Below are 22,322 nucleotides of genomic sequence, written 5' to 3'. Positions count from 1 at the left end.
GCTAGCCAGCTCGCGCACAATTTCCCCATGTTTGATGACCGCTGGTACCAAGTTGGGGAATTTCTCAGAAAAAATGGCCAAAAATTTTTAAAATGCTGTTGTCCATTGCTCGATTGATTTTAATGCTGTTTTTGATTTTGAGGTTACGAACTTGAATTCTGATTTCCACAAACTTTGCAAATGTACTGACTTCAATTGTCCTTACTGAAATCATCTTTTGGTATTAATTTTGAAAAATCGATGTACTTGTTTTGCCATATTTTGTTTTTAAGTTTACTATCTACTTGAGAAGAAATTGGGGTTGATAGGAGCTGTTGTTCATCATCTGTATCACTCTCTTCACTTGATGAACTGTCATCAAAGTCACTGTCAGACTCATCTTGATTTGAACTTGATTCTGATTCAGTACCTGAGGAAGACTGTTTTCTTTGTTTCTTTCGTCTAGAGTTGTGTTGGCGCTCACGTCCTCTTTTTTCCCCAGAGTGATCCTCAGCCGACTGCTTACGTATTGCCTTCAGTACTTGTTCAGTTACGGCTGCTACTAAGTGTGGCTGTAAAGCTTCTGATTCCTGCTGAGCCGCCTGTTCTGCTGATCCTGCAGCGGCAGGTACAGGTCTTGTCCTCCTGCCCCTGGCCAGTCTTTTGGACCCGGTTGTTTCATTCATCTACAATATTTATTTGAGAGCTATTAACCTTATCAATAAAAATATATCAGAGCTCTAAACAAGACCAATATAGGCATTAATAGAATTTCTTAATTCTTTATATAAATATACACCCCATGAAGTTTAACATCATTGGATATTTCTAAAATCTAAATCATTTAATACCCAATCAATATTGGTAGTAAAATTCTAGCTAACCTTACAGCTACATTTATAAGCAATTATGATACTTCATCGGATAAGAATAAATAACAGTGGAGTGTATTATAACTGTGTCTAAAATTATAGCATTTCTGTTTATATATTAAATTATGCTCTATAAATGCGAGGTGATTATACATGCAGAATTCCAAAAATATCCACATATTTGACAATTTTATAGCTAAGAAACCTCTAGAAATCTCAACAATATTGGAATGTATGTATCTTATTCATTTCATGCAATATACTCAGTTAATCAAACCCAATATGTAGCTCCTGGAGATATATCCTTTGAAATAAAAACCCCAACCATATAGGGGTACAGCATCTGTCTGATTTCAACCTCGACCATATAGGGGTGAAAATCCTGCTAAAAATAAACCCCGACCATATAGTGGTGCAACATTGTTTGAATTCAACCCCGACCATATAGGGGTGAAAAATCCTGCAAAAATTAAACCCCGACCATATAGGGGTGCAGGATATTGCTTAAGTAAATTTCAACCATACATATATGCAAAATCCTGCTAAAATTAAACCCCGACCATATAGGGGTGCAGGATATTGCGTAAGTAACCCCGACCATATAGGGGTGCAGGATCCTGCTAAAATTAAACCCGACCATATAGGGGTGCAGGATATTGCTTGAGTAAACCCCGACCATATAGGGGTGCAAAACCTGCTATAATTCAAACCCCGACCATATAGGGGTGCAAGATCCTGCTAAAACTAAACCCCGACCATATAGGGGTATAAAATCCTGCTAAAATTAAAATTATGGTTAGTTTTAAATAAGCTGTTAATAAATAATACACAAGATCCAATTAAACAACCCCAACTTTACAGGGGTCATAAATGTATAAATTAAATTATATAATAATTATATGGCTATATGCATCATTATATTAAATTGCATTAAATCACCACTGCATATGTGGATTTTCAAAATAAACAGATAAAAGTTGTAAAATGTATCATTAGACTAGATATAAATGCTGCACAAACATGTACCCACCATTATTGATAGACTTTCTCAAGGAAACAATAACAGCTCTCAAATTATTATAATATTTCTTATTTCCCTGATTATTCAAATGGACCCCATCAGCCAGAAATACCGTCCTCTGATTATTTGAACACCAGAAACCTGATAGGCGAAAAAATGCTGCTCCCTCTATATTCTGCAAGTAATTGGATATGTGGCTATTTAATTCATCAACTCTCTTGTTAAACCACTCTGTGTCCACATGAAACCTGATACGTCTTGTCGGGGGAATTCTATGCAATGTCTGAAGCACCACTACTTTTTTCACATCTTCCGCATCACGGAGATAAATTACAAAGTCCACAAATTCATGAAAAATGTCTTCCACTGATGTGTTTCTCCGACACAAATCGTTTGATACAGCTTGTAACAAAACAACATCTGGATGCAAGTCTCTTACATAACGAGTGCCTTGCGCGCGAATTTGAGCCAGTGACGCTCCCCCATAACCTAAATAGAAAATCTGTAGCTCCTCTGAATTAAGATTTAAATTCGGCGTCACCCGATGGTCAGAACTAATTGATACAAAGTTCTCAAATCTACGTATAAATGAATGCCCCAGAATAAGGACTTTTAATGTCATTCTATCCTCAGCATCGACGCATGATGTACAGTCACAGATACCACAAAGTGCGACGATTAAATTCAAGCCTTTCTAACCAGGAACATCATGTTATTGTTCGCATAAATTACTTACAGTGTCTATAAACCGTATCCATGAAACAGAATAATGCACAAAAGTTTCCAGACAAAGTGTGCAGACTAGAGATAAACAATGATCACGTGATAAGATCACGTTAGCGATATAAACCCAGGTTGAGTGTGGCATTAAAATATCCGGAAAGAATACATAACAATACAATGAATCGATAGATATCTGGAAAGAATACATAACAATACAATGAATTGATAGATGGTATAAATTACTTTATGTTGCACATAAATACAATTATGGATCAAGTGGGAGGGCACACTTTCAATTAATACTTTTAAACTTAATAGTAAAATTCTATGTTCAGAAAAGTTGGGGTGGGGGCATCCCAAACACAAACATTTTATGTGCCTGAATGTTCACTGAATGAGTAGACGTTGGGTGCAGGTGAAATAACTTTTCAAACTTATTGTATCATTGTATCAATTTGTAAATTCTCAATTTGGTTCCCCGTAGCAGCAAACAATGAAGGACATTTTATAGTCCATGGTTTATATTTATGTGTATGAATTATTCGTAAAAGGAAATGTAAGTACGTAAAGTATAGCAATATTGATCATAAGATATATTGATTCAAGATTGATTGACTGTAGTTTAACGTCGCATTTCAGAATTGTTCAGTCATGTAAAGACGTCAACATATACCGGCGAAGGGCTTTCAGTTTAGACCTATAATCGGAATTCGGCCATTGAGAAGTGAAGGTCCTTTATTGTGCCAACGCCTACCATGACACGGGGCCTCGATTTTTTAGGTCTCATCCGAATCACCCGTGACTTTTAATTTCTCGGTGAAGGAACATGTACAGTTACTATATATCAATGCTTACGTTTAAAGTTTCACGCGTCAAACCCAAACCAAATCGAACCCGGGCAAGCCGATCACGAAAAGATCCCATTCCTACATTTTTTGGACCTTTCTTTTTTTCCCATATAAATGCTAGAAGTATAGAACTATATATATGGACGATAAGATTATATTATATTTACTAGTCAGGCATTGTTGTAGTTATGTGGTTTTAGCACGTATACTTGTAGAATTAAGGTCATCCATAAATTTCAGTAACGCTAAGACAAAATCAAATTAAAATCCAAAGTTAAGCTTATAAATATCTTCATTTTTGGAGTTTGTGTAAAATGCTACACACTACATTTATTCTACTATTACATCGTTAAAATAATAGACCATAAGCTGATTATTCAATTTTGGTCAACTGCATTAAATTCAGAAAAAAGGAGTTCATTGGCAAATTATCAGGTTTCCAACACTTTTTGAATATCACGATGATTCTTTGGTTTTATTTAAAAGATTATGATGATTCAATGATCTATTAAATTTCTGCGAGCAATATTCCATTCAATTAGGAAATTTAAAAATCCACTTAAAAAAATATATTTGATGTGCCTCTCTCTACACACATAAATGCGTAAAATTTTACCATGATGACATCTTATTGACAATTTCCGAAGTGATCAGGTATGTTTTAATTATTCAAACTCTCATATAATTTATACCTACACTGAGCGTCAAAGTCAGTTTGTTTGAAAACAGTTTTTTTTTCCTCAGCCTCCTGTGCAGTGAGTCTCTTACACCTTAAGGCCACTTAATGGTGGCTTAAAGGTTGTTTTATTGATAGCTTAATGGAGTTTGGATATTAAGCACCTATAAGTTTGGCTTAATGGTGGTTGGCTTAATGGTGACTTAAAGATTGTCTAGAATCGACCATTAAGCACCTAGAAGCCACCATTAAGCTACCATTAAGCACCCATTAAGGACCTTGAGATGGCTTAATGGTAACTTAATGATGGTGTATTTATTACTTAAAGATGGCTTAAAGGTACTTGATGGTGACTTAAAGACGAATATTAAGCCATCATTAAGTAACATGTAGTCATCATTAAGCCAACCTTAAAGGAACAATTCGTCTCAGAAATTTGAATGTTCTTTTTCAAATCATTCGGAAAAAACTTGAACCTATACACATTATTTTAGGCTTTTGAACATTAATTGTAGCACCTGGTGCATTCCCATACAATTCAAAAAACTTTTAAAACTTTTATAATAATATTTGTATCTCATACCGCTATAGTTGTATCATCAGCATGCTGAAACATTAAAGCAACTTTGTTTGACATTGGTATTGGTATCCCTTTTATATTTGTATTACATTTCATTGCATGATATAAGGGTTTTGCTGATAAAACAGATAGCAATGCAGAAATTGGACAGCCTTGTATTACTGAATTTTTTTATAGGAAAATAATTACGTATTACATTTAACACTACTAAAAATATAATAATAAAAGATATTTACCGTATATACTCGCCTATAAGTCGGTCCGCCTAAAAGTCGGTTGTACTTTTTTAGGTTATTTTGGAGGGATATGCCATTGACCCGCTTATAAGTCGGTATAACTTTTGCCAGAATCGCTTGACAATTTCAAAACAATGCTCTGATGTTTTAACCTGGTTTCGATTAATATTTTTAGAAATGACGCCTATATTTATTTTTAAATCATTAAGAAAAATACATAATGCACACCTAAGAAAAAAATAAAATTATTAAAATATGTAAATACTTGTACTTTATGTATAATCTTAGAAAACATAAATGAGTTAATATATCCAGACTTTGTTCAACGATAATCATGGAAAATGTTTATAAAATACTTCATTTTGCCGTCCAGAAAAATACTAATCTTTTAATGACTCGCCTATAAGTCGGACATAGAGTTTTAGACCAAAATTTAACTCCCAAAAATCCGACTTATAGGCGAGTAGTGTATCTTGAAAGAAGGCCCAAAACCAAAAATATCTAAAACATCATATAAATATTCATGACTAACACTATCAAAAGCTTTCTCTTGGTCAATTTTAATAATATATCCCTCTAAATTATCCATTTCTACTACATCAATGATGTCTCTAATACTTACAAGTGTATCTGATTTACCTTTTCCTATTATGCAACATGTTTGACTATGTGATACAATATTTGGTAAAACAAGATTTATTGGCCATTAACGATTTTTTGTCCACGACTGCAATAATCTAAGACTTGTAACCAACTTTGAGTAAACTTAAACTTACAGGTCTCCAATTTCTTTTAAAAAAAATGTCTCTCTTTTTCGTATACAACAGTGTTATAATACCCATTTTCATGCTACAGTGTATCTTTTGCTTTTATTTCTTTATACAATTTAAATAATACATCTCTTAAATATGTTATTTTTTTTTTAAATTCTACATTTAATCCATCAAAACTCGGACTCTTATTATTTGTTACATGTATTTCTTTTATAGCTTTTACAATCTCTTTATTGTTGATACCTCTATCACACATTTAAACATCTCTTTCATCTAATTTTTTTCTTAACAAATGATAAAAAAAAGTTTTTTTTTTCCTCTCTTTCTGATTTCAAACAGATGAATAAAGTTTTGAATAAAACTTGTATTGAATTTCTAATAATTCTTCCTAACTGTTTTCAAGAACTTCATTTTCATCTACTAATTCCTTTATTAAGTTTGATTTTTGTCTAACTTTTTCCAAATTCAAAAAAAAAAAAAGTGCAATTATCAGACTCATTTGCCCAGTGGGCCTTTCATCTCAGAACTGCTCCTTTACATTTTTCTATTTCAAACTCCGACTATTCACCTTTTAATGCTTCATATCTTTAGCTTTCAATATCTATTTTTTCTTCATTCTTCTGTCCTCTCCGATAACCTTTTGGATTTGTTTTGTAATGTAAAATATATTTTTTATTTCGTTCCTTGGCTCTATTTTAACTGTAACGTTGGGAAAGCTTTTTAATCTTGTACTTTAAATTGTCCCACCATACAAATAAAGATATGTCATAAAATATACAATCTTTTTCTCTTTCTATCAACTGTAGAATTTTTTCTCTGTAACCTTTTCATAAAGTAATGCATTGTTGAGAATCCATAAGCCAGAGCCTCTTTCAACATCTTCATTATTACAATACAGAACAACCATTAAATGATCACTCAATGTAGTTTCAACATAAGAAATATTTCGAACAAACATGGTTCCTTAGATACTAATATATAGTCTATTCTACTTTGAACAAAGATATTTTCAACAATCATTTTTTTTTTTTTTTTTTGTTAGAAAACTCTTATCATACACACAAACTGTTTTCCCACATCGATCTATTTCATTAGGTGTATTATTAAAATCTCATAATATTTTAGGATTTTTTTGACCTTGATATTAATTCAGAAATATCATTAAAAGTTTTTATCTATCAGCTACCTTGTTTGGTGCATATAAATTGATTATATCAAATATTTCCGCGTTTTCAGTATACCTAATATGCAAAAATTCTCCGTCCAAACCTTTTACAAATTCAACAATTTTCTTCAAAATATTCCTCAGAAAAAATGCTACACCTCTTGCAGATCTATCGTAATTGTTATAAACCATTTCATAATTCCATAAGTGTTTATACCTTTCAATAAATTCATTCTTTCAGTGTGATTCTTGTAGACTACTAATGTCATATCTCTTTTCTACAAACAAACTATATATATATTTAATTTAATCGTGATCACATAAGCCATTACAGTCCCATGAAGTAACTAACATAATACAACACCCGCAGTATCGGAGAGTTAATTTTTCCAAATCTTCCTTCACTATAGAACTTGCTTCGAATTCGAATTTCTTCTTTATTTGTTTCTCGAAACACTCTCCTTTCCTTGTGTTTCTTTTATTTCTATTTCTGATCCCCTCTCTTGTGCCTCCTCGTCCTTCTTATTTACAACTTCTGACGGCCTATCCCCTCCGTCTGTTCACTAGACCTGCACGAACACTCATCTCCCCATTCAAGACACATATGACACCATTTCACTGCACAAGTTCTACCGTAGTGCCCTTGTTTTTTACCACTCGGGGTTCCTGGCCATGGGGTGGCTTGTGCCCCCCACACTAACCTTGGACGTGAACGGTATTCTCCCATTTTGCTAATACAATTATGTGATCCAATCCGAAATTCCTCCGAATATTATTCCTTCAAAATCTGAGATACTTTATGACACGCCAAACACTATGTTTCTGCTTTTAAAGATTATTAACAGAAAGTTATTATCAACACTTATATACAAAGAATTAGACAAGGTAGAAAACCTTTCTTTGGTGAACTTTATGCAGAGCGAAATATGAAATGAGTTAAAAGGCAGTTTTAGCGGAGAAATGCATCGATTTGATGCTTGTTCTTCCATCAATCACATCCGAGGTTTGTATGAGGAGTAGCGGAGTCAGGCGATGATTGTCGATCGTTTTTTTTTTACATCGAAAACACACAAATTTCGAATAGAAACAGCTGACAAAGTCTCTTATGTGCGATAAATTATATGCAATAAAACAACTGGGCTCCTATTTAGAAGCTTAACTACTTACATTTAAACAGTCGCCCGCGTGGCGCACTGGTAGAGCGTCTGCTCTAGAGTCGCGGAGTAAGGAGTTGATCCTTACGTCGCGGGTTCGAATCCCACTGTAAGAGACTGGTCCTTGGGATGAGACCGTATAAACCGATGTCCCGTGTCGCAGGAGGTGCTGGCACGATAAAGATCCCTCACTGCTCAATGGCCCCGAGTACCGAGCGTAGGTCAAATTTTGCAGCTCCCCACCGGCAGGTGTTGGCGTCTCCACATGAGAGAGTAATTCTCGAAAGGGACGTTAAACAACAAACAAAAAAATACATTTAAACAAAAACCAACTAACTATCAGCCCCATGAAATCTATCCGTGAACTCTCGGTTGACAGCAAACAGGAAGTCCTGAGAGGGCGAACGCTTTATCCACTAGGCTAACCCGGCTGTTAAATTTTAACGGAAATATGAAGCCTTTTTTATTAATAACATTTGTTTGAGATTAGGAGTTATTGCTGGTAAATGTATTTCGATTTATATAGATTACATTTATATTTATTAAGTAATAACATTAAAAATCATATTTATGTAAAATACTCCCCCCCCCCCCCCAAATATACATTTATTTAACATTAAAATTAGAGTGATACCTCGGTATATTGCAAACTTTTGTCCAAGACAGACTTTGGCATTAAAGAGAGGGTGGCAATATAACGAATTCTGCCATAAATTACAATTCAGTGGGTAATCAAAGCAGAATAAATAGTTTTTCGTAATTTATTTGAGTTACAGTCTGTTTATGTCATGCTTGTGCACATATGTATTAGGGCAGTTCTCATTTCTTTTTGAAAAAAAAAAAAATATTATTATTATTATTATTAAGGTCTTCCGTTTCCAACGGAAGACCTTCTACTGATTCTGTTGTTTCTTTTCCACTATTATTATTTTTTTTTTTCTTACCGATTTTGTGCAGGCGATTTCTCGAGAACGCCTCGATAGATTTTCATGAAACTTTCAGCAATGATGGCAAATTATCTGAACTTAGAGCGTTTCTTTTTTTACTTTGCCGTCGTCACTTCCGGTCGCGAGATACGGTCAATTTTCTTTTTTTAAAGTTGCATTTTGTCCGAAAGTGTTCTCAAAAACGCTTTGAGATTGAGTCTTGAAACTTTCAGGGATGGTAGATTGTGACAAGTAGATTTGAATTTCTTGATTAGTGTATGTTGCCGTGACGTCCGTTGTCCACCGGAAGTAGTTTAAAAAAATGCAAATTTTTCTTTTTTTTCTTTTTTAAATGTTTACAATAGAGATAATAGAAGCAAATAGACTGTTTCAAGTCATATTATTTCCACCGGAAGTTATTTCTTCCAAACCGGAAGTAGACGAGAAAATGCTCATTTTTCTTCGAAACTTTGAGGGATGACTCCTCCACACTCAGTTAGGAGTTAAAAGTCATTTTGAGTACTTCCGGTCATACCGGAAGTGAATATAAAAGACCAAGTTGTTTGAAATTGATGGATTTTACTCTTTCATGTGTTGCTAAGCATATTTTGAAGAATTGATATGAATATTTTTTTTTTCATTTGAAGTTGTTTTACTTTCTTGTATTAATCAAAATTTCCCAAATCTAACGGAAGACCTACTCGTTGCTCGCAACGAGATCTCATCTAGTTATTATTATTATTTTGGTTTACAGTATTTTGACTGAAAAGAAATAAAATATCAAAATATTGAACACATATCAATTTCCTGCTCTTTCGCTCTTACGAGTTCCTTATATTTTTTTTTCTTCAAAGATATCGATGAAACCGTTCAATTAATACAAATAGATTTTATATTAAAGTTAATAAATTATTTTATGTAGTTTCACTCAAAATTAGGCACGAAACTCATAATGTTGACCCGAATTACCAAAGACAGACTTCTTATGTAATGCAACGTGTATATGGAATTTTAACATCTTGAGTATAAGGGCTGTCCAGGTAAATAACACAGGTTTTACTAAGACCACTTCCTCCTCAGGTAACCGTACGGTAAAAAAAAATGGGTCTTTAAGAGCAATATCGGTTGTCATAAAACATTGCTCACATAATTGTATGTGTAAATAAATTGTTTATATCTTGCTTAATATATGATTCGCTTAACAAAACAAAACTCATTTTAAGCCTTGTACGCAGAGGAAAACAAAATCTATTCTTATTGATTACAATAATTTTTAGGAATGGTTCATGTATTAAATCCAAAGTAACGGTTCTCTCATTAGTTTTTACTACAATGTCAAGCAACTTGTTTGTCAAACAAACCCTTGTTTAAGAAAGTTTTCCGTTGCTTTTACCAAGGTAGGTATTAAAAATAACATCTTAACAATTAAAGACAGAATATTTACATATGATGTTAATTCTCTTTCTAAATCATTGTGGATTGAGATAATAATCTTTAAACTTTCTAGATACTTCTATGATGATCGTAAATATAAATAATGTCATAAGTAATGTTATTTTTAAGATGTTTTACAACTTTTAAGTAATGCATGGTGCAGAATGGAATCTACGTAATTTTTTTTCTAGTTACCGTTACAAATTTTCTTACTTGTAAAACGCTATATTTGAAGATTGTCTTTTCAGACCTGTTCATTTTAAAAGACACTAGTGAATAGTCATTAAATTTACTAATCTTTATTTATTATTTCCCTCTTGATTAAATTAATATAACCAAACAAATAAGAGTTATAAAATACAAAGATTTTTTTAAAATTAGTTTTCGACATTAGATTCAATTTTATTCTTATATTAGTAAACAATAAATTCAATACCTTAAGTAAAACTGGCATATGATATACAATGGAGGTTCCGTAAATTAAAAAAAAGTGGATGAAAGTGCGTGTTTTTTCCCTTCGGTTTTTTTTTTTACTTTTTGTTTTTGTTTTTTGTTCCTTTGTTTGTTTTTCGGAAATTTAAAAGCTGATGTCAATTTGGAATTCACAGAATTGTGATGAAAGATTAGACAAACAACATGTAGAAAGGACTACGAACATTAGCATTGTTCTCCCGCTTACCTCCAAGTCAATTTTCAAAAGTTAACACCTTTGAATTTTTTTATATTGATATAGATATTTATATGGATTTTCATAAACCATTACTTATTTGAGAAAACAAAGAGAAATAACTCTATAATCCTTGTAAAAATGTATTTTTCACTATAAAAATCAACAAAAAACGGAAAATATTTTGGATCATCTCCCCCTCCCCCACCCTGTGAAACAAAATTTCCTTTTTACGTGTAATTTTGATCGTTATTTCACAAATTCATACGAACGCTTTTTATGTTTCATGGGGGGAGGGGGGTGGGTGGGGGGGAACATATGTTTACGGACAAAAAACCCCCAGTAAAAATGCTCATTTCATAACCATTTAAAATAAAAACACATAAAGAGGGGGTATTATTGAAAACGTGAAAAAAAATTGCGATGGGTGGAATTTATACTTTTAAGCATTATTTACTTCTATTTGTAGAATGTACAGAGAAGAGGCAGTGCAGAGTTATATCGTACAAAGATAAGTGTGGCAACCAAGCTGGTTGTGGGACTGTAGTCGGCTTAACTTAGGAAAAATACCCTATGAATTCCCAGACCAACTAAAAAACAAAACGCTTATGATTGACTTCTCTCACAATAATTTTAGTTTGATATCTCCCAAAATATTCACAGGCATCCATTTCATTCCAAGCATGTTAACAGCCTTGTATTTTAATAATAACAAGCTGAAATCCATACAAAGAGATTCCTTTAAGCAACTGCAAAATTTGTGTTTTCTCGATATTTCATCGTGTAATCTCTCACAATTGTCTTTCAAAGTTGATGCATTCTCTAACCTTAAAAAATTGAGAATTCTAAAAGTTTATAGTAATTCATTAACAAGCTATCCTGATGTTGAAATATCAAGTCTTTTCTTTTTAGAGGTGTTGTATATTGATGTGTTCGGCTCAATTAGATTCAAAAAATCTTTCAAACGTTTAAAAAAATTAAAGGAATTTACTTTATTCTCAACATCACCTTCCCATGTATACAACAATAGCTTTAGTGGGTTATCTTCATCCCCCATTCAATACCTGACAATGGATTTCAGAAGCCATGTGGATTGCGACATTAGTGAAGAAATTTTCTGTTCTTTTCCTTACCTACAGGGTGTAACAATTCACCTTGGAGGCTGTGACATGAACGCAGTTCTGAAAAGTATAAAATGCTTAGAAAATCGAACAATGGAATACATTGTTGCCTTTAATCATTTTCTTCACTCACATTTCGTAAAAAATTTCTATTTGAATGAAAGAAATACCAGATATCTTTTCAGCATCTGTGTCAAAAATGTAAGTTTCATCAATGACCGAATTTCAGGCATTCTTGCAAATCCTCAAGGAACTAATTTGGGAAACTGTATTGAAATATTCAATATTGCCTGGAATAGAGTAGAAGTTATAGACCCGGCCATAGGCTTAGACCTTCTGCAAAATTTACCAAAACTTAAATTTCTTGATTTTTCTAGAAATATCAATATGAGGGAGGGTATTGGACATTTCAAACAAATTACCTCGAATGCACTACAGATGGAAAAGAAATCGGACGATAACTTTTCCTATTTCGAAGAAATTACAGGTTTTAAGATTAGCCAACATTTATTTTCATAATGTTCAATTGCAAGACCCGTCTTTGTCACGCTTAAATATATCCGGTAAAAGTTTGCAAGAATTTGTTTTATCTAATACAAATTTTCCTTTAAGATACATTTTTGAGCTTGACACACCGAATTTAGAAGTTCTTGATATTTCTCATAACAGATGTCCAACGCTATACGAACACCTGTTTGAAAAAGCAACAAAGCTAAAGAGAATAATTGCAGGAAATATAAATTTAAATTTTGATGGACTGGACAAAATATTCTATAATCTTAGAAGGCTCGAAGAAATAGACCTGCAAGGTTGTAATTTACACCACTTTCCACCTACATTATTAAAATACCAAACATCCTTATTGTCTCTGAATTTAGATTACAACATGTTTGCAACCTTTCCAAATACATTGACTTATGTACAGAATTTAAAACAGCTCTACTTCCGTCTAAACAAAATAACATCTATCGCAGAATCTGATTTTGTCATACTTAAGAGATTAAAACGAGCACAGATTTTTGTTCATGGAAATCTTATAAACTGTGATTGTCTACACGTTCAATCACTCAGATGGATGAGGGAAATTCAGCACTTGTTTGTGGATCTAAATAAAACTTTCTGTACTGAAAAAAAAATTAACAGTGTTAGAACTTCTACAAGAAAAAGCATTTGCAGAGTTCGAGAAAAAACTGTCAGTCAAACACATGGTTAGCACTTTCTTTATCTATGTTCGTAATTTTAACTGCTGCAATCACTGTCGTTTTCCTTGTGAAAAAATACCGTGTTCATGTGGACTATATTATTTTGAGTTTACGTAGCAGGTGGAAAGGTTTATATACCGTCGAAAGTGTGGACTTCCAGTTCGATGCTTTTATATCCTACGCTGAGATTGACTACAGAATTGTTAGCACTATATTATATCAAACACTAACAAAGTGAGGATTTCAAATAAGTTTTCCAGATAAAGACTTCATTCCTGGAATATCTAAGGCTGACGAATTGTTACGGTTTATAGACAAAAGTAGGAAAGTTGTGTTGATTGTCACTGAAAACTTTCTTGCCAGTGGTTGGAATTCATATGCTGTACAGATGGCGGTGACGCATTCATTTCATAACAATCGAAGACAATCTATCATAGTGATAATCAAAGATGATATTCCCATAAAAAGAATGCCAAAAGACTTGAAATATATATGGTGGTCCATTGTAAGTATAAGATGGCCAGAAACTAGTGAGCTCATGGAGCAGTTTTGGAATGAACTTGATTGTGCCTTAAGATCAGTTTAAATCAACCATGATAGCGACTATAAAATAATGTGGACAATTTCAAAAACTATATTTTCATACGTAAAACACTACACAGCCAAAGCGAGAGGTCAGAAATTTAATGGCTTTTTGTAAAATGTTTCATGACTATAATTTTGTTAATATCAAATTATAGTGTTTTTCTTCGCTTATTTACTAGTATTTGAAATGTTTCTTTTCCTATATAAAAAGGTTTCTTACGTGTTTTGAATAAAACAATTCACAAATATACATTATATTACTTCGCAAGAGTGTAGATAGCAGTATTTGTTTTAAATAATTTATATGGAGAGACTAAATAAAACAGTGTTAAAAATTCTAATGAAAGCATTATTATGCTTATTGTGTGTTGTGTGTTTTAATTTCCGTTGCAAACGTTACTTTATTGTGCATATTTACTGTACTACAAATGACTCTATACATGTAAGTTGACTTTTTAAAGCAACCATAAAATACTGAATCAATCTGGTTACAAAGCTGCAGTAGGCATTTGAAATCTCTTTTATACATTTACATTCAAATCCATCGACAGTTCTGGTTTTTTTTTTTTTAATTTAATAAACGGTGTTTCCAAAGTTACTAAAATACATTTTTTGTGATTTCCCCGCCCCCAAACGCTGTTTCTACAGGTTTAATCTGAATTCAACAAAACTTAAACTATACTAAAATCACTTTTCATTGTTCTTTTTAAGGTGTTTTGTCAAAGTTTCAAGCCCAGGCTTTAGATTAAGTATAAGTACAAACCAGTAGACCTAGAGGTCATATCAGTAAGGTGTCACAACAGAACATTGAAAACAAAGCGACACGTTGTTTTTGCATAGAAAAACTTCACCGTTTTTCATTGGTGATGAACACTTCTATGCATGTATTTCGAATTGTAGATGGCTTTTAAAAACTTCTAACTAGCTTAAAAGTTATTTACTTTTATTGCAGCTATTAATATAAAAAAAATCATAAGAAGTACTAGTAAATGAGAAATAACGAGTGGATGTAAAATATCTCATTTTAATAAGGCAACATCTTGGCCAGAGATTTTATAGCTCTCTCCATAACGTAACGCTTCACACTCTCCATAATGTAACTCTACACATTCATCCCCTCGGCCTAATGGCCTCGGGGTGTTGACTTTAGTACTTATATAACTTTTTAAAAATAGGAACGGTATTTTTAATTATGTTCATATACATATAGGACACCCATGTGGCGTACAGAGTAGTGTTTGGAGTAAGGAAATGGTCCTTAAAGTCATTTGCACACATGGAGATCTTTTGGCGATGGTTAGCCTACGTCTAGCTGTCCAATCTTGGAAAGCCTCAAAAAGTTCACCTTTGTAAAAATATTTCAGGGAGATTAAAACGTGCTTGTTGAGTGATGAAAAATTGAGGATGTAGCCACACTAATTTAACGGTGATCTGTCAAGATCATTGAGAGATCAAGGCACTCAAAAGGAGCATCCTGAAAGATCTCTCAGAGGTTGATAAATAAATGTATATTGCTTTCTATAGCAATCTCTTACAGAGTTTGCTAAGTGATTGCTTTCGACTAATTGAGATTCTCTTTATTGAATTAAATATCTGCGAAGATTGCTAACAAATCAATTGCGGACAAAAGAAAACACCATAAAACTAATTCTTAATTTAGGCGTTCAAATCAGAAAAATTTGGAGATACAAAATATCATTGGGAGATCTTTCCTGCTCTTTGTGCGTTCTTTGAGAGAACTATATTTGTGATCCTTGAGAGGCTGTTTTAGGAAGAGTCCTTTTTAGGGAGCTCACCGCAGGATATCCTGGGTTGCGAGCTACAGTATAGCCAATTTTGCAATGTTCAATAATCTAAGCTGTAACTAACTCTTTGTAAAGGGGGAGACCACGATGCTGGCACGAAAAAAAAAATCTCACTGATCAATGGCCGACTTCACTAGAATTCCTTTCAGCTTAAGCTTTGTGTTGAACGCAAAAAGGTGCTATTAACGCTAATCACCGATGTTCCCCTAAGAGTGATACGAGATCGTTGATGGCAGTAGCTTTGAGCTTAAAGCTGGATCCAACAGATTCACATTTCCTATTTATCAATCAAACAAAGTGCTGTTAACGGATGACATACAGCTAAAATTTGAAATCTGGAACAAGGATATCTCGAATACCCCGGATATGTACCGACTAAAGAACTGCAAACGATAACATCGTTCTGCCGCCTACCTCCAAGTCAAATTTCAAAAGTGAACATATTTATTGATTTCTCATATTCATATAGATATTTATGTGAATTTTCAGAAAACAAAACTTATTTTGGAAAAACAAATAGAGAAAACTCTATAATTTTGGTAAACTAGCGTGTTTTACTATAGAAATAAAAGGAAAACGGAAAATATTTTTGACACCCCCCCATGAAACAAAAATTCCCTTTTATGGGTTTTATGAATTGTTATTTCAGAAATTCTTACCGAAGCTTTCTTTGTTTTACCGGGCCGGGGGGGGGGGTATGTTCATTGACCAAAAAAAAAAAAAAAATGCAAAATTGGTCATTTTTATTACCAATTTCAAATGAAATTACAAATAAAACAAAGATCTTTTATCAATTTCTTAACTTGAGTTTCACATAAGTTAAACATACGGAAAGATTTAAGGGTCATTTATCCATTTCCATGTGTTTTTGAAAATCTAGCAATTTTTAAAGCCTGATTTCAATAGAGGAAAATTTTCACACCCCCCCCCCCATTCCTTTGAAAAGAGTCACAAATAATAGCAATTAAGTGTTTGACACTGGTTTTAAAATTATCAATCAATTAATAATGAACTCTTCTTTGCATTCAATCAAGTTTTAAAGGCCAAACTGCCATTGATGTTGGATTAAATGGGTTCAAAATGTATTTTCCTATGAGAGACTTTATCAGTAGCATCTCAATAGCAGACGAGCAATATTACAATGTAATTACCAGAGTCAGAAATTTGTTTTTTCTTGTAACAGAACACTTGAGAAATAAACAGTGTTTTGATCAAACTAAAATATCCCCCAAGAAGAGAAATTGAAGGGAGGGTAAAGATGAACCCTTGGAAATTCCAGAGTTGGAGCAAGTGCTATGGAAGAGTAAGCACCCGTATCATCTGCCAACTTATTACATTCACCATGAGCCCTTTGTTTTGATCGGGTAAACAGATTTGGATTGTCCTGAGACAAATCATTGTGAAAGCAATGACCTAACAATTTGTATAAAATATGTCAATCAGCAATCGACAAAGGGACATGTTGTGCTTGCAATCAAGGTCCCTTAACTATTGAAACCTTTAGAAAGAAAAAGATTCTAGGTAATCTTACTAATGTGTGTGCATATGTTCAATCCAGAAAATTCCGAGAAAAAAAAAACACGCATGTATTTCCCCTAACACGAGCATGGATAATCTTATTATTTTCAGAAAAAAAACTGAAACATACAATAATATTTGATAAAATATAAAAATTTCAAATAAAAAGACAATTTTCTACTATAAGTATCAATTTTCGTTTGGTATCTTAGCCATGTCGGTCTTAATGTCGTAGTAATTAGAAATTAAAATGACAACTTATAAGTTCTGGTGAGAAATGCCCAATTAGACATATAGATTTTTACAAGTCCACCGACATCAAATCACATGTTAAAAAAATTTCCACGTGCTAGACTTCGTAAATAATCAATAACCTGTGTCCACGCGCCCAGTCGGTAACTTCAATGTAACCGTTATAAATCAGCAAGTTTTGTGTTCGGCTGACCACAAAATTACTACAAATTAAGTTTTTCAACTGAAATTTAGGTGCCAATAAACATAAAAATTATTTAAAGCTTTTCTCGGTTATTTCTTCAGTTGTTATGAATAGCAGTCGATTCACTTGATATGATATGATATTTTAACACCAAGCATTCTTGCTTTCTCTAGTATGTGGAATTCATTTCAATTTTATTTAAAATAAATATTAATCGAATGAATTTCGAAAACAGCGATTTTTTTCCTAGCAAATAAATCTTCACGCTCTCATTGACACCTTTTTCTGTCTAAAATGCATATCTGAAATTTTAGTTTATGCTACTTACATTTAACTCAATCCACAGAGAGATTCTTATTTTAATCTTACCTATTATTTCAGGATATTCAGTCACATCCGAACCCGATCCGACATTTTTATATATTTGTAAACAAAGTATCGACACTGCAGTTCTAATGCATCATAGGCTCTTAATGATTGACTCAATATATTCAAAATATAGACCAACTCAAATAATATTTTAATCCGAAAATTTGCATTTGTAATATGCACCAATCGTGTTTCTCAAACCTATTTAATACTGATTACTACATTCCATAACAAACAAAAGGACAGGTGTTTTTATTACTATTTATTCCTAAACAATTAATTTACTACCTCCATCTTCATCGGAATACGTGGTCTAGTGGTAGCGTACCTGTCTTATAAACTAAAGGTTTTGAGTTCGATCCCTGCTGGGAGAACTTTTTTTTTTTTTTTTTTTTGCATTTTCTGCTTTTTTTTCAAACCAATTGACAAAAGAATCAAGAAAACGGAAGACCTGTTAAGTATCTAGTTATTATTAAGGTCTTCCGTTCCAAAGGAGGACCTTCTACTGATTCTGATGGCTAAGATTATTATTCCTTTTTAAGGTTTTTCGTCTCAACGGAAGACCTTCTTATTGTTCTGTTATTTCTTTTCAACTTTTTTTATCATTATTATTCTTACCGATTTTGTGCACGCGATTTCTCGTAAATGCATAGATCGATTTTCATGAAACTTTCAGCAATGATGGCAAATGACATAAACTTAAGGCATTTTTTTTTTATTTTGATGACGTTACCTCCGGTCGCGATATCTGATTTTCTCTGTTTAAATTAAAATTTTGACTGTGCCTCTTCTCAAAAACGGTTGAAGATAGAGCCATGAGACTTTCTGGGATAATAGACCTTGATCTGAAGATGTGCCTCTGGTGTTTTGTGTTTTCCGGTGTCAACCGGAAGTTGTCCAAAAATGAGTATTTTTCATCCAAAAGTTCAGGAAAGATTTGTACACACTCACTGTGGAGTTTTAAGTCGTTTTGAGCACTTCTTGTCATACCGGAAGTGAATTTAAAAGAACCGGAAATGGGTTGAAATTTAAAGATATCCCTCTTTCATGTGTTTCTAAACATATTTTGAATAATTCAATCGCCTATTTTATTTAAATATACTTGTTCTTCCTTCTTATTTTTTTTTTCAGTAAATCTATCACAGTCAACATTGTAATTCGGACGGAAGACCTACTCGTTGCCTTGCAACGAGCTTTGCTCTAGTTTTTTCTTCTTTTTCCTAGACGCCAACTTTGAGACCTCATATCCTGCTCATTTCTCAACGGATTTTGCTCAAATTAGCAGAGTTTATAGACGTTACAAAACTCTATCAGAATGCTGTTAAACAGTTCAAAAAGTCATTTCCGCTTTTGAGTTATTTCCCTTCAAATGAAAATTTAGGAGGCTTCATTTTAAGACAAAGGCTCCGAGACTACAAAAGCTGGAGCAGAAATTCTACCAAATTTAAATAATAGAAGGATTAAAGTTGTGCACATCGGTTTTTGTTTTTCGATGTCTGTATTCAAAATGGCGCTATATAGGGGTGAAAAATTAGAACGCCTAAAAGAGCAAAAATTTAGACATATTTTCCTTTTTATCTTTAAAACTAAAAATATTTTGTTGAGACATATAGAATAAAAGTTTTGCACAATTTTAAGGCCTTTCATTTGACACCACTAAAAAGGGGCTGACCCCTCAAATTAGGGATCTGGAGCCCTTTAAAATTTTTGCTTTATAACTCAAAAACGATAAATATTCCGAAATGGCTGTCGTTAAAAATGTTGTTCTTTAACATCTTATTGATCTCATGAAAATGTTATTTCATTCGAGTTTTGTGTTTTAAATGCGCCAGAAGCTTGACCCATATACTGTTTTCATTTAGCAAATAAACGAGAGCTCTTCATGCGTGTAACTAAAATAAACTTACTATAAATAATAAACCTGGCTACATTAGATGCTAAGAATCTTTAGAATAAGGCTCTTGAAGTGTTTTGTGCTTTATTTCAAAGTTATTTTTTTTGCTTTTATTTCATTTTTTTTCCAAAGTCTAATAAACCAGTCTACTAAAAAAAGGAAAAAAAAAGATTACCTTTTCTTCTTATCATATAAAAACAAACAATATAGTCAGAAAATAAAACATAACTTTGAAGCATAGACTTTTCACAGCCATTAAGAGCACGCCTTTTACATTCACCTTGTGTGTTTACAATTATGTAACACCTCCCTCGATAGCGCGTGGCAAAGGAGGTCACCGGGGGTCAATCGGCGTGTGATCCAGCGACCTAGTCATACACAAAACAAATCATAGAATGGCCATTCCAAATTCATTAAACTAAGTCTTGAGTGGATAAATATGTTGAATCTTTCAGATTATTTCATAATATCTTTGATTAAATCGCTAGTGCATTTCATTTAATATTTTTTTCTCTGAATTACAGGAAAGTTGCAAAATTATTTTACAAACAATTTATTTCTTGATATCGAGGTAATTGTCTGTTTTATTTAAAATAAAATTCAAAATATGTCACCTTAATAAATTCCTACTAGTAATGGAACTTTTGAAACTTAAATGTACATGTATGTAATCTAATATACGTTCTTTTGTCGACGCCCTTTAAATGTACAACTGTATATATACAAAGCGCCCCAAATATACGCATATCGAGCGTATGGAAATACAAAATCCCACATTCACACGCGCCTTCAAAATATGTAGAATGAGACATACATGCGTAACTGTATTTGAATATTACAAATTTATTAGACACCTAACCTTGAACAAATTATTTTTTCTACTAAACTTGTTATTGTATGCGAACAGAATGATAATTATTTTTAGGTTCCCATTATTTTTTTCTGAAAATCAGAACACATTTATCAGCTCTCTTATGGTTTTACGGACACATACAATGTACAGACATGCAAGTACAGAACATGCACGTTTTATAAGTGCATACGCAAGAGATCCCCAAATATAAGCATATCGAGCGTTTGAAATACAGAAAAATTCTAAATTCCAAGTCTTTTTTTCCATTATCTTTGCAATAAAATATCGGTTAAACTGAAATGATTTTAATGATTATATATTAAAGTTGATTGCATATATTAAAGTAATTATAGGTCCGCTGAGTTGATCATGAGTTGTTTTTATAACGGGTAGTCCTCCTGGCCAGTCATCGTCACGGTTTGTAACATCGTGATTACACAGCTAAATACCAAGATGTCACTCTATATATTTTCCATAAGAAATGAATTTCCGGGAGATGTTTCGTTTTCTCTGATCATATATTAATTGACAGCGTTTATGAACAGCTGTTAAAACACAGGCCTTTGTAAACCGGTAAATCACAAAAAAAGAGAAAAATCCGAGACATAAAAAACATAGAAAATATAAATGTCTTTGAAAATAACATTGTCTTTAGATAACTAAAATAAATTAATGTCCGATTTTGGAATTAATCCGAACATTCATTGATGTGTACCTGTACAGGCAGTGTCACTTTTTTTGCAGCCTTCGTCCAAACGAACAATATAATAAATCTTGAATGAATTAACTAACCCTTTCAGTACATACACATTCGCCTACACCTGAAATCTAATCAAAATCAGATCTTTTTTACGGCCCGAAATTCTGATAGTCGCTGTATTTCTAATCTGATTGACTATACATGTACCTTTCACAAATATTCTTTAATTTTCTTCGGGACCCCTGCATCACTAGTCAGGTGCTGTACCGACTGAGCTACCCAGGCCGATATCCAAGACCCAAACCACTACAGTTTTATTAACTAATATCTTCATTTTCTTTCCTTTAACTTTCTTTATTATTATTATAAATTATTAACTTAATTATAAGAAATCCATGCAGGTGCTCCACGTGTCAATTATTGTGATAGAAGTACTTACCACATGACCTGATCATAATGCAGTCACATTGGTCAACTCTGTGATGCATGTGTGTTTTTATCAATCCTTTCAAAGTCTTTCCTCTTGACCACATCTTTAAGTATATTAAAAACTCAAACGACTTCCTATCAATTTTGAGTTTCGCCACCGCACATGTATTTTGAACTTTGATTACCAATTTCATTATTTTTATCAATAATACATATCCTTTTAGCCTGTCATTTTCGGATTTTTTAAAACGAAACTTCACACAAACAATCACGGACTTCTTGTTAAGTTATAATGCAAACAAACGACTGAAGCATCTTGAACACAAGAAGGGTGGTGGGGTGCATAACCACATGTA

The 22,322-nt window shown here is 32.9% G+C and overlaps 1 pseudogene; it reads left to right on the top strand.

Moving 5' to 3' along the window:
* The first annotated feature begins 12,124 nt into the window (after positions 1-12,124).
* Positions 12,125-13,963, top strand: LOC133195325 (toll-like receptor 4; annotated as a pseudogene).
* Positions 13,964-22,322: the final 8,359 nt, after the last annotated feature.

The sequence above is a fragment of the Saccostrea echinata genome, unplaced genomic scaffold (genome assembly GCF_033153115.1).
Source record: "Saccostrea echinata isolate AGI-Se365-2 ecotype Australia unplaced genomic scaffold, CSIRO_AGI_Sech_v1 ptg000029l, whole genome shotgun sequence".
NCBI classification, from domain to species: Eukaryota; Metazoa; Mollusca; class Bivalvia; order Ostreida; family Ostreidae; genus Saccostrea; species Saccostrea echinata.
The sequence above is the reverse complement of the archived record's forward strand: the minus strand, read 5'-3'. Positions and strand labels throughout refer to the sequence as shown.